Raw genomic sequence first — 12013 nt, forward strand, 5'->3', positions numbered from 1 at the left:
AAATTTTTTTTTAAGTTTATTTATTTCAGGGCACCTGGGTGGCTTAGTCGGTTGGGCGGCCGACTTCAGCTCAGGTCATGACCTTGTGGTCCATGAGTTTGAGCCCTGCATCAGTCTCTATGCTGACAGCTCAGAGCCTGGAGTCTGCTTTGGATTCTGTGTACCCCCCTCTCTCTGCCCTTCCCCACTCATGCTCTGTGTCTCACTCTGTCTCTCAAAAATAAATAAATGTTAAAAAAAATTTTTTAAGTTTATTTATTTATTTTGAGAGAGTCCGAGACAGGGTGAGCAGAGTTGGGGTAGAGACAGAGGGAGAGATAATCTCAGCAGGCTCTGTGCTTTCAGTGCAGAGCCAGACGTGGGGCTCAAACTCACACAACTGTGAGATCATGACCTGAGTGTAAACCAAGAATTGGACGATTAACCAACTGAGCCACCCAGGCACCCCTTCAACTTACGATTTTTTATATAATGAATGAATACCCCTGTTTAACCTCTTCACCCCCATTTAAGCATCTTAAACCAGTAAGAGCAGACCACATTAGAAGTTGGGCAGGACTAGTTAGGTCTTGGGTGGTCAATGAGCATATCTGGCTAGGCCACATCTCCAAAATGTTGCACTATTCATTGTTGGGCATTATTGCACCCCATTTTCATCTCCATCAATCTGGCTAAATGGTAGTTCAGTTTCATAGGAATTAAGTGACTTATCTGCTGATCTAGTGGTAGACTGAGACTTAGAAATCAAGCCATCTGATGCCAGGGTTAGGGGTATAACTTTACCCTGGGGCACCAAAGATAGTGGCATCTCCTATTGCTGTCATCATAACAGGCACTAAACATGAAAGTGTAAACTCCAGGACAGTGAGATTGACCCTGAAGCAAAACCATGATGGGCATATAGTGTTTGGATGGAGGTCTTTAGCATGTTTTAGTGCAGGTTTACTAATCTCCTTCATACTTCCTATACTTTTAAAATCCCTTTTTATATGCTAAGAGCTAGACATTGTAGGAAACTCCTCTCATACTTGTTTTCTCTCTGTAGATCCAGCAAATGAAAATGAAAGCACTGCAATAGCTAAATATCTCAGCTAAAACATATTTTAAAAGCCCTAATTGGTATAATAACCTATAATTTTCTTTTCTTTTTGGCATCACCCATTTTGTATCTTGCATTTCCAGTTTCCTTCAATCACATAATTATCAGATATTCTTGTGGATTTTAAGAGGTGGTTTTGGTGTCATATTCTTCAATTAATTGACCAGTTTGCTTCCATTAAGTGTAATTTCTTGTGCTTTGACTTCCTGCCTATGGGACATTTGAGTTTAGTAGTACTTTTTGAGGCTTTTTTCCTGATTCATTGGCTTTAATACTCGTTCCTGGTCCAAGTGAGATTTGTTGGAGGTGGTACAGAGAATATTCTTATGTGTACTTGCAGATTAAGCTTCTCTAAAAGTAATGCTATTTCTGGGTATAATATTGGATTGACTACCTTGGTTCTGTTGATTTTCATTATGTGAATAATGGCCAGATAAACCTCTTTTCTTTGGCTGTTCCACTGACTTTCGAACTTGGTTACAGATCTCTTGCAGACTGCTTAGACAGAATGTTTATGACCCATCAAAATTGATATGTTGAAGCCCTACCTTCATATCATTTGATATGATACTATCATATCAAATATGATAGTATTTGGAGGTGGGGATTTGGGGAGATATTCAGGTTTAGATGAAGTTATACATGTGGGGCTCCCATGATGGAATTAATATCCTTATAAAAAAATAAAAAGGTACGAGAGCTCTTTCTCTGTCCATGAACACACAGTTAGGAAAAGCCTCTGTCCATGAACACACATTTCTCAGGCTGCTGTATACAAGCCAGTAAGAGAGCACTCAAGAAAAATAGAATCTGCTGACACCTTGATCTTAGGCTTCTCAGCTTCCAGAACTGTGAGACATAAATACCTGTTGTTTAAGCCACAGATCAGCCTATGGCAGCAGCCTGGCTGTCTAAGACATAGGCCTTTTCCAACTTCTCCACTTTTTGGCTTCAATATAAATAGGATAGGGCAATTAAACTTTAATCAGTATTGAGCATATGGAGGTGATAATTCTCCTATTTCCTTCAGACCTAATACCTCTTATTTTTCCTGGCAGCATATTTTAAAACAAAATACAAAAATAGATTATTTTTGGAGATGATATGTTGTAAGCATTTTATTTATCCTTTCCTTTGGCCCTGCCCAGCATTTTTTGTCAACAACCTAGATGAGAACTGTAATATAAAGATCTTATTTTTCCTTTCTATGGTATCCTTTCTCCTACAACCTGATGACAGTGCCTTGTTTTCCCTGGGAAGTTACTTTTCCCCATTTTCACTCCTCAGTCCATGTAATTGAAGGAAGGCTTACTTCATCCATAGCTCCAGGAATGAATGTGATATTCAGATGAGGAAATATATCTCCTAACCACACTGATTGGTTCTGAGATGGACCTATGACTCATTTTAGGCAAATGAGAGATAGGTTTAAGTCTTACTGAGATCATTGGGACAAAGGCTGATTTCCATAAAGAGGAAAATGATGCTGAGAGAGTGAGAGTACCCAGCTGAGCTTATTTTTTACCTGGATCCAGTTTGTATCTGAATATCCCCTGGACTTTTTGATCATGTGAGCCAGTACATTTCCTCTTTGGCTTAAGTCAGTTTTAATTGAGTCCTTACTAACTGTAACTGAAAGAGTGCTAAATAACATGATTACCAAATTCACAGACAGTAAGAAGCTTGAAGAGATAGAGAATATATTAGAATATATTACAGAGTCAAAATCCAGAAAAAACTTGGCTAAAAAGAAGAGCAACAACTAATAAGATAAAATGTAGTAGTGATAAATGTAAAGTCCTATATTTGCTCCAAATCATCAGCTGGACAAAATGAGGGTGAGGCTGACATGGATAAACACGGAAAAGATTTAGTCATTGTAGTGAATTGGCTGCTCAGTCCCAATTATTGGTGTGAGGAGATGGTCAAGAATATGCGTAGTCTGTTCCATTAAACTATTTACCTATCGTTATACCCATGCTACACTGAAGCATATTGTCTTTAAAGACTGTACCTATACTGTAAGTCTCAAAAGTTAGGTAGTGTGACTCTGCCAGCTTTGTTCTCCTTAACTGTTAGCTATTCTATGTCCTTTGCATTTCCATATAAATTGTGTTTTCATATATATATTTCCATATATATTGTGAGTTTCCCCAAATTAAAAAGAATTAATTAAGAATTGCATAGCTTTTCAAACTAGTAGGACTAGTGAATTATAAATTGTTTTTAATGCCATTGTCACTTGAACTGGTTAAAAAAATAATACTCATTATACTTTAACAGTCCTTTGGGAAAATAAGTATTAAATTATGCCAGGTCTTCGGAAATGCATACTTAAGATGCAAATGCCTTGTGTTTTTCTCTTTATAAACCAATAATGCATAGTACATTTATGGAGAAATACATAAACTACTAACAGTATTTTGCTCTGGGGGAAGGATGGATTGGGTGTCTGGTAAAGAACAGGGATTTACTTTTTTATACTCTTGAAATCGTTTAAATTAAAAAAAATCTAATATTTTCAAAATAAAAATTTAATATACACTATTATTAATGTCTGTTTTACATATATCTCTAAATAATAATTCCTTTGTATGCATGAAATGTGTTCTGATTTATCATTATGGGTGCTGTTTGTAGTTAATGTCACTGCAGTTTTCCCTCTTTATTTCCTGGCTCACCCCATCACCTGGACTCTAAGGAACTTTAATCAATCTAGCAGATTCTGTATTTAACAAATTCTTTGATATACCACTTAAGATTTTTATGACTGTTCTTTACTGTACTTTATTTATCCAGGCCTCACTTGCCTAATCTGTAAAATGTGTTGGGCTAAAGTGTGGTCCAAAGTCTTTGCTGGTCCTGTGAGTTCATAAGTTTGCCTTCCATTCCATCCCATTCCATTTCATTCATGATCCACATGGACAGTGATGACATAATCGTCAAGACGAGACAAGACACTCATAGAGTGTTCAAGCTGCCCAAAAGTTTTGCCTGCTCTTTGCTACTCCTTAGACTTGTGATTCATAGTGCTCGTTTTAGAACATTCAGGATGTCTGTAGTTGCCAACAGGTGGGACAGATTGAATCATTGGCCTCTCTCTGCATCTGCACTCCTGTCATGGCTTCATTGTGGGCAGAGTGTACTTCCTCAATCTTTAACTTGCTTTGGCTAATGACATATGGGCAGCAGTTGTGTCATTTTTCAGCCTAAGACTTAAGAGGCCTTATATTCCTCCACTAGTCATCTTGTGCTTCTGTTTCTGCTGGTTCAAGGAGAATTAGATACATGGGGAGCAGACTTACAGATCTGAGAAGCAGAGCCTCTAGATGGAGTCCAGCTTGGATCAGCTTAGCTGACCTGTAGATCTTCAAAAATAAATACTTGTTAAGTCTTGGTGTTGTCTGTGACACAGCATTTTTGGGATGCCTAACTGATACAACAGGTACCATTGACTTCTATCAAGATGTATTTTGAAATAGAAAACACATTCACATGGCTCAATAATAAAAATATAAAAAGGCATACAGTGAAATGTTTTGCTCCATGCTCTGTTCCCTACTCACCTGGGTCCCATCCAATGTCCCACCACTGCAAGTTGCCCACTTTATTGGTTTCTTTTGTATCCTTCTCAAGTTTCTTTATGTAAATGCAGTTAGACATGCATATATAATCTTGGCTCCCATTCCTACCATTTTATACAGTTTTATGCTTTGCTTTTTTCATCTGATATATCTTAGATATATTTGTGTATCCGTGTATAGAAAGCTTCCTTATTCCTTTTTACAGCTGTATCGTATATCATAATAAAAGAGAATACAGTCTCCTATTGATGGTCACTTGTTTTCTATATTTTACTGCAATGTAAGTGTATCTGTGGGATAAATTCTCAAGAAAAAGATGTATACAGATGGAATAGCTACTGCCAGTGTCCTTCATAGAGGAACAAAAATATTTGTATTGGTAAGAGATATTGTAAATATCTAACAGCATTTTCCTTTAATCTGCAGGACCAGTATAATATTTCACACAGGAAGCCATCCCACTGACATTCCAGGAGGACATGAAATGATATTTTCAGATAGCTGATGCCTATATACCAGGAAGTTCCCAGCATTTTATAGGTATCAGCTTCTTAAAGCTCACAACATTCTGTGAGGTACTGTCACTGCCCTCATCTTAAAGATGAGGAGATTGATGTGGAGGTAAGCTGAGGGGCTTGCCTGATTTCTTCATTCAGTGGAAAGTAGTGGAGCTAGGATTCTAACTTATGTACACTTACCTAGGCTAAGACAGCTAAACCATAACTTCTCTAAAATTACTTTTAAAATAATAGTATAATGAAACTAATATTAGTATAATATCCTAAAATATTTTTTCTGAATGTCCTGTTTTGATGATAGCTTTCATTAATATATAAATATTAATATATATAAAAAAATATATAATATATAAATATAAAATATATAAATATATAAATGATATAAAATAATTTATGATTTGTGTGTGTGTATGTGTGTGTGTGTGTGTGTGTGTGTGTGTGTATTTGTACCTATGGAAATCTGGTGAATTTCCACTTATAAACCTGAAGATGTATTAAGATATGTAAGAAATCGTTATCAACTGGACTCACTTTATTTATGTATGTATGTGTGTATTTATTTATTTATTTATTTATTTTAGTTTATTTATTGTGAGAGTGCACATGCATGTGAGTGGGGGAGGGGCAAAGAGAGAGAGGGAGGAGAGAGAATTCCAAGCAGGCTCCATACTGTCAGCATAGGGCCCAATGCCCGATGTGGGCCTCAAACTCCTGAACCATGAGATCATGACCTGAGCCAAAATTAAGATACTTAAATGACTGAGCCACCCAGGGGCCCTGACCTGGACTCACTTTAAAAATTCAGTTATATGATTTCTGGTTTCGAGTCCTACGTTGAGCTCTGTGCTGATAGCTCAGAGCCTGGAATGTGCTTTGGATCCTGTGTCTGCCTCTCTCTTTGCCCCTGCCCCGCTCACACTCTGTCTCTATCCCTCAATAATAAATGTTAAATAAAAATTAAAAAAATTCTGAAGTTATAATTATTGGTTGCATTTTTAGAAAATGTGTTTTTTAAAATAGGTTTTGGAGGGGCGCCTGGGTGGCTTGGTCAGTTAAGCGTCCGACTTCGGCTCAGGTCATGATCTCACGGTCCGTGAGTTCAAGCCCCACATCGGGCTCTGTGCTGACAGCTCAGAGCCTGGAGCCTGTTTCAGATTCTGTGTCTCCCTCTCTCTCTGCTCCTCCCCTGTTCATGCTCTGTCTCTCTCTGTCTCAAAAATAAATAAATGTTAAAAAAAAAATTAAAAAAAATAAAATAAAATAAAATAGGTTTTGGAAAATGAGTAAAAGTGCCTGAAATCTAAGTAGATAACAAAGCTTTCCCACAATTAAAATATCACCTCTAATATATATTCATTTAATATTCATATCACTCCTGTGAATTATAGGTATTAATATTCTTATTTTACAGATGAAGAAACTGAAGCTTAGAGAAAAGGGTTGACTCAGTATGACCCAGATAGTGAGGATGATGATGGCACTGAGTAATATGTACTGAATATTTACTATATGCCAAGCACATTACTAGATCCACTTTACATGGACCTATTTAATCTTCACAAGAATTCTATGAGCAGTTACTCCTACATCTTTACAAATGATGAAATAGGATTTAAAGAAATTTAGAATGTTTCTCAAGGCCATATAGCTAGGAAGTGATAGTGTTGGGAATTTAATTCAGGTTAACTGTCAACTTGGCTAGGCTATAGGCCCCACTGTAATAGTGAAACGCTAGTGTAGGTGTTGCTGTGAAGGTATTTTATAGATGTGATTAAAGTCCATAATCAGATGACTTTAAGTAAGGAAGATTATCCTAGATAATTTACATGGGGCTAACTCACTCAGTTGTAAGGCCAGAAGAGCAAAGCTAAGCTTCCCTGAAGAAGAAATCCTGCCTGTGGACTGTGGCTTCAGCTGCCTGAGACTTCCAGCCTGCCCTCCCTGGTGGTCTGTCTGGTGGATTGCAGACTTGCTTAGCCATTCGCCAGCTTTTTGCAATAAATCTTTTAATATGAATTTCCTACCAGTTGTCTTTCTCTGGTTGAACCCTGATACATTTGTCTAAGTCCAAAGCTCAAAAGCTTGCCAGAATGCAATACTCATTCTTTGTATACAACAAATTAGAAATTTGAAACTAAGTTGGGAGCTCTATGCTGTATATGCATCTGAGCCACACATTACACTTCTCATACTCTGTCTCGTATTGTGAGCTTTATATTTTTTACCCTCCAACTTGATAAGCATTTTGAAGGCAGACACCAGGTTTTACTTATTTTTTCTTGTACTATGTAACATGCACACAGGACCCACATCTTGGTTGTCAAAATGATATCTGTCATACCTGCATGAAGCTATGTCATTCACCTTCCTGGTTTTGTACTCTCTCAAGTTTGGGAGCCACCATTATTTCCTTTTTTTTTTTTTTAATGTTTATTTATTATTGAGAGACAGAGTGCATGAGCATGGGAGGGGCAGGGAGAGGAGGAGAACAGAATCTAAAGGAGGCTCCAGGTTCTGAGCTGTCAGCGCATAGCCTGACGTGAGGCTCAAACCCATAAACTGTGAAATTGTGACCTGAGCCGAAGTGGGACACTTAACCGACTAAGCTACCCAGTGCCCTGCAGCCACCGTTATTTCTAAGTTTTCTTTTACCTTTCTATTTTAATTCTTAACTTAGGGAGCTTAGAATTTTAGTATTGTTGTCCCCTGTGTTATCAATTATTAGAGATTTTCCTGGGTGATTTAAAACCTTAGTGGGAGAAAGGGAGAAACACTCTGTCAGCGTATTCGTGGTGATTTCATTTAACTGTTTAACTTCTGCTGCAGTCCTTCCAGGTCTGGGCTTCTGAAAAATATTGACAAGTAAAATTCAGAACCATTCAATTCCCCAATGAGTACAGTTGGAATGGAAGGAACATGTTCCTTACTATAGATAAGCCCTGATTCTAAGGTCAAAATGTTATCTTATGGGTTGATTAAGTGATCGGTCCAAAAGACACATATCTGTTTTTCTCTTTCTCTATTTGTATTTTGTTTCTTAAGTAAGATCTCTCTTTAACATTTTCTCATGTCATTTAATCTCAAAGTACATGATACATCCTTTACTAAGAGAAGAGTCTTCCTCAGACCTTTTTATAACTTGGCAGGCAGATTTTCAGTTGTAATAAATTCCAGTTTAACTTTTATATACTATGATGACATTTCTTTCATAGTTCTTAAATATATGATTCATATTTAAAACAATTAGTAGTTATGTTACATTTGTTATTAGTATCATAAATCAATAAATCTTTGTTTTGGGGCACCAGTGTATGTCTGTTGCCATTGTAAAGACTAAGAAAACAAGATATAAAAATAGTAGGTCCTCTCTAAGCATTTACTTCAGTCATAATCAGAATTAAGACTAGAACTTAAATTTTTTGACGTTAGAGACTGAGAAGTTTTTTTAGATGGATCACAGACTATGTGAGCATAGCCACAAAAGGTGGAATATGTCTCACTTTCCTAAGGTTGCAAAAATTTATATTAAAATTTAGAAAGCATAGATTCATTTTATATGGAAAGTAAAACCACATGCATCTTCTTTTGAGAAATCCTAAGGCCAATATAAAAGCTGAGATAGTTATTTAAATTTATTCCAGGTGATTTAGCTGCTGGTACCATGTTGTGTTGCTTACTTTGTCCTGTTTTCCTGTGGAAAACATAGATATCTATCTACATAATCCCCTTGCTATTCCTTCTTTTCCTCTGAGAGAATTTTGTAAGGAATAATTTCGTACATTGAAGTCATGCAGGAAATATGTAAACATCCAACATGCTTTTACAAATCTGTAAAGTATAAAGTTGAACACATTGAACTTTTCCCAATATAGGCTACTAAGGAAAATATGCAGAAAAACTATTTTGCAGTATAAACCAGGAAAGCCCAATGCAAACAATCGAAAGAACAAAGTAGGAATCAGACCTCATTTGTTTTCTTCCAAGTATAAATTACTTGGTTAGATTAAATAGCATAGACATGGTGCCAGGGATGTCAGTGGTTATTATTGTTGAACATACAATTCTGTTTTAATTCTGTTTTCTGTTTTCTTTTTTGTCTTCCTCTTCTTTTCTTTTCTTTTCTTTTCTTTTCTTTCCTTTTCTTTCCTTTTCTTTCCTTTCCTTTTCTTTTCTTTTCTTTTCTTTTCTTTTCTTTTCTTTCCTTTCCTTTCCTTTCCTTTCCTTTCCTTTCCTTTCCTTTCCTTTCCTTTTCCTTTTCTTTTCTTTTCTTTTCTTTTCTTTTCTTTTCTTTTCTTTTCTTTTCTTTTCTTTTCTTTTCTTTTCTTTTCTTTTCTTTTCTTTCAGAGTGTGTGTGTGTGTATGAACAGGGAAAGGCAGAGAACCCCAAGCGGGTTTCAATTCCATGATCCTGAGATCATGACCTGAGCCAAATCAAGAGTCGGACACTCGACTAACAGCCACTCTGGCGTCTCACAATTCTGTTCTTAAAGCAGTTCTATTTGTGCAATTCCTTAGGCAATGCAAAAGGGTCATTAAGTAAATAAAAATGACTGTTCTGCATTGCTCCCATTGGTATTAAACATATGTGTTAATCCCATGACTCGTACAAAAGGCAAGTTTGCCTTGAAACTATATAATTTCCCCAACGTGGCAACATTTAAGCAAGATGTTAAAAAACACTTCTGCAAGGGGAGCACAAAACTCTTTAAAGGATGTCCTCCCCTAATCACTCTCTCTGAATCTTGAGTGACAAAATGACTGAAAAAATTGGAATGGAATCATTGTAGCAGCAAAATCCTGAAGAAGGGAAAAAGTCATTAGTTTCTGCTATTTGCACCCCTTGAACTGTCTGACTCCTGATCTTCTCCAAGGCTTCTGGGGCTATTCCATACCCAGAAATTTATTTTCTACTGTAATCCATTTCTATTGCTTATCACTAAAAAACTTCTACATAATAAACTTTTGTGCTTTATGTTTTACAGTGAGCCTTAACCTAAGTAGACATTTTAAATGCTAGTTTTTTAAATATATTGAATAAGAAGATACATTTTTTTAGAATAGAACTTTAATGATTTTGAGTAAAGACAATTTCTAAAATAGACTGCCATTTATTGAGCATGTGTGTGTGTATAGTTATTTTAAAATATATATGTATAAAATTTTGTTATTACAATGACTTAGTGAGTAAGCTTACTATCCCTGTTTTGTATATGAAGAAACTGAAGCCTAATGTTGGTTAATTTGGCCACATACCTGGAAAGTGGTGGGGGTAATATTTATAAACAGATCTGGTTGATTTAACCATTATTAGAAATAATATTGTTTCCAATATCAGAAATAATATTATTTTTTAGATTCACTTCTAAGCCAGTACCTGCTTGGAAATTAGGTATATCCTCTTTTTCATTAGGGCACTGAGAACAAAGCAGAATAAATGTTAATAAAAATAAGCGGCAGACTTAGAATACATCTCCAAAGTGACAATGGTTATAAATATCAGTCCTCTATTCTGGTGCCATTGCTACATTTTTTCACATTCTGTTTTCAAAAGAGAGATAATTAATGTGGTTAATCTAGATAATACTAAGGTTAGTCATAAGTTTATATTTAAAATTTTGCGATGTAGATTTTAACTGAATTAGAATTTTAGGGGGTGCCTTTATGGCTCAGTTAGTTAGGTGACCGATTTCGGCTCAGGTGATGATTTCATGGAGTTAGAGTTGGAGCTCTGAGTCAGGCTCTGTGCTGACAGCTCAGAGCCTGGAGTCTGCTTCAGATTCTGTGTCTCCCTCTCTCTGCTCCTCCGCTGCTCACACTCTGTCTCTCTCTCAAAAATAAATAAAAAAAAATATTAAAAAAATGTTTTAAAAGACATTTTAATGTTTCATCACAGAGTTCATCACACTCTTTTAAAAAAATGAAAAAGAAAGGGGGGGTTGGCGCCTGGGTGGCTCAGTTGGTTAAACTTCCTGGAGCCTGCTTTGGATTCTGTGTGTGTGTCTCTCTCTCTCAATAAATAAACATTAAAAAAATAGAATTTCAGTTCCTATTCTGTTATAATCTAGTATTTTTTTTTTCCTGTTTCTTTATATAAACTGTCACAGATCTAGGATGTATATCATCTAATACAGAGCAGGGGAGTAGTGAGATTGCTCAACTAAGAATAATTTTTTTAAATGTTTTTTAATTTATTTTTTGATGATTATTTTTGATGTTTTTAAACTTTTTTTTTATAAGAGAGAACATAAGTGGGGAAGCGGCAGAGAAAGGGGGACAGAGGATCTGAAGCCAGTTCTGCGGTGACAGGCTGACATCATTGAGCCTGATGTGGAGCTCGAGATCACAGACGATGAGATCATGGTCTGAGCTGAAGTTGGATGCTCGACTGAGCCTCCCAGGTGCCCCTCAACTAAGAATCATTAACTTTAGTATCATAGAAGGAATGGAGACAGCTTGGTCAGTATAACTGCATGCTTTCATAAATTTCTAAACACTTTATGATGAAAAATTAGTAGACATGATGAAACTTTTTCTACATGAAAGAATAGTTAAAACAAATTATAGATGCCTCTCAGTATTTAGGATTCTAATAGAATCCAGGAAACAAGATTTGTGCCTAAAGAGCATCCTTGTTCAGTTGTTTCAAGCTGGTATTATTTAAAGAACTTTGTTGGTCAGCGTTTTCCATTTTTCACACTTCAATTTGTTTTTAAAGTTTGTGCAAAGTTTTCTAGGAAATGTTACTTCATCTTAAAAGAATTACTGACTTTCAATTACTTTGAATGATCTAATTAAGTATAATTATACCAGGA

General features: G+C 36.1%; 1 long non-coding RNA gene across 1 annotated transcript in view; it reads left to right on the plus strand.

The window, feature by feature from the left end:
* LOC122491373 overlaps window positions 1–11756 on the plus strand; it is a 55927-nt gene extending 44171 nt beyond the window's left edge. The window contains exons 4-5 of the long non-coding RNA XR_006299343.1: window positions 5110–5304; window positions 11439–11756. This is a non-coding gene — a long non-coding RNA (uncharacterized LOC122491373). The remainder of the gene's footprint in view (window positions 1–5109; window positions 5305–11438) is intronic.
* Window positions 11757–12013: the final 257 nt, after the last annotated feature.

The sequence above is a fragment of the Prionailurus bengalensis genome, chromosome A1, assembly GCF_016509475.1.
Source record: "Prionailurus bengalensis isolate Pbe53 chromosome A1, Fcat_Pben_1.1_paternal_pri, whole genome shotgun sequence".
NCBI classification, from domain to species: domain Eukaryota; kingdom Metazoa; phylum Chordata; class Mammalia; order Carnivora; family Felidae; genus Prionailurus; species Prionailurus bengalensis.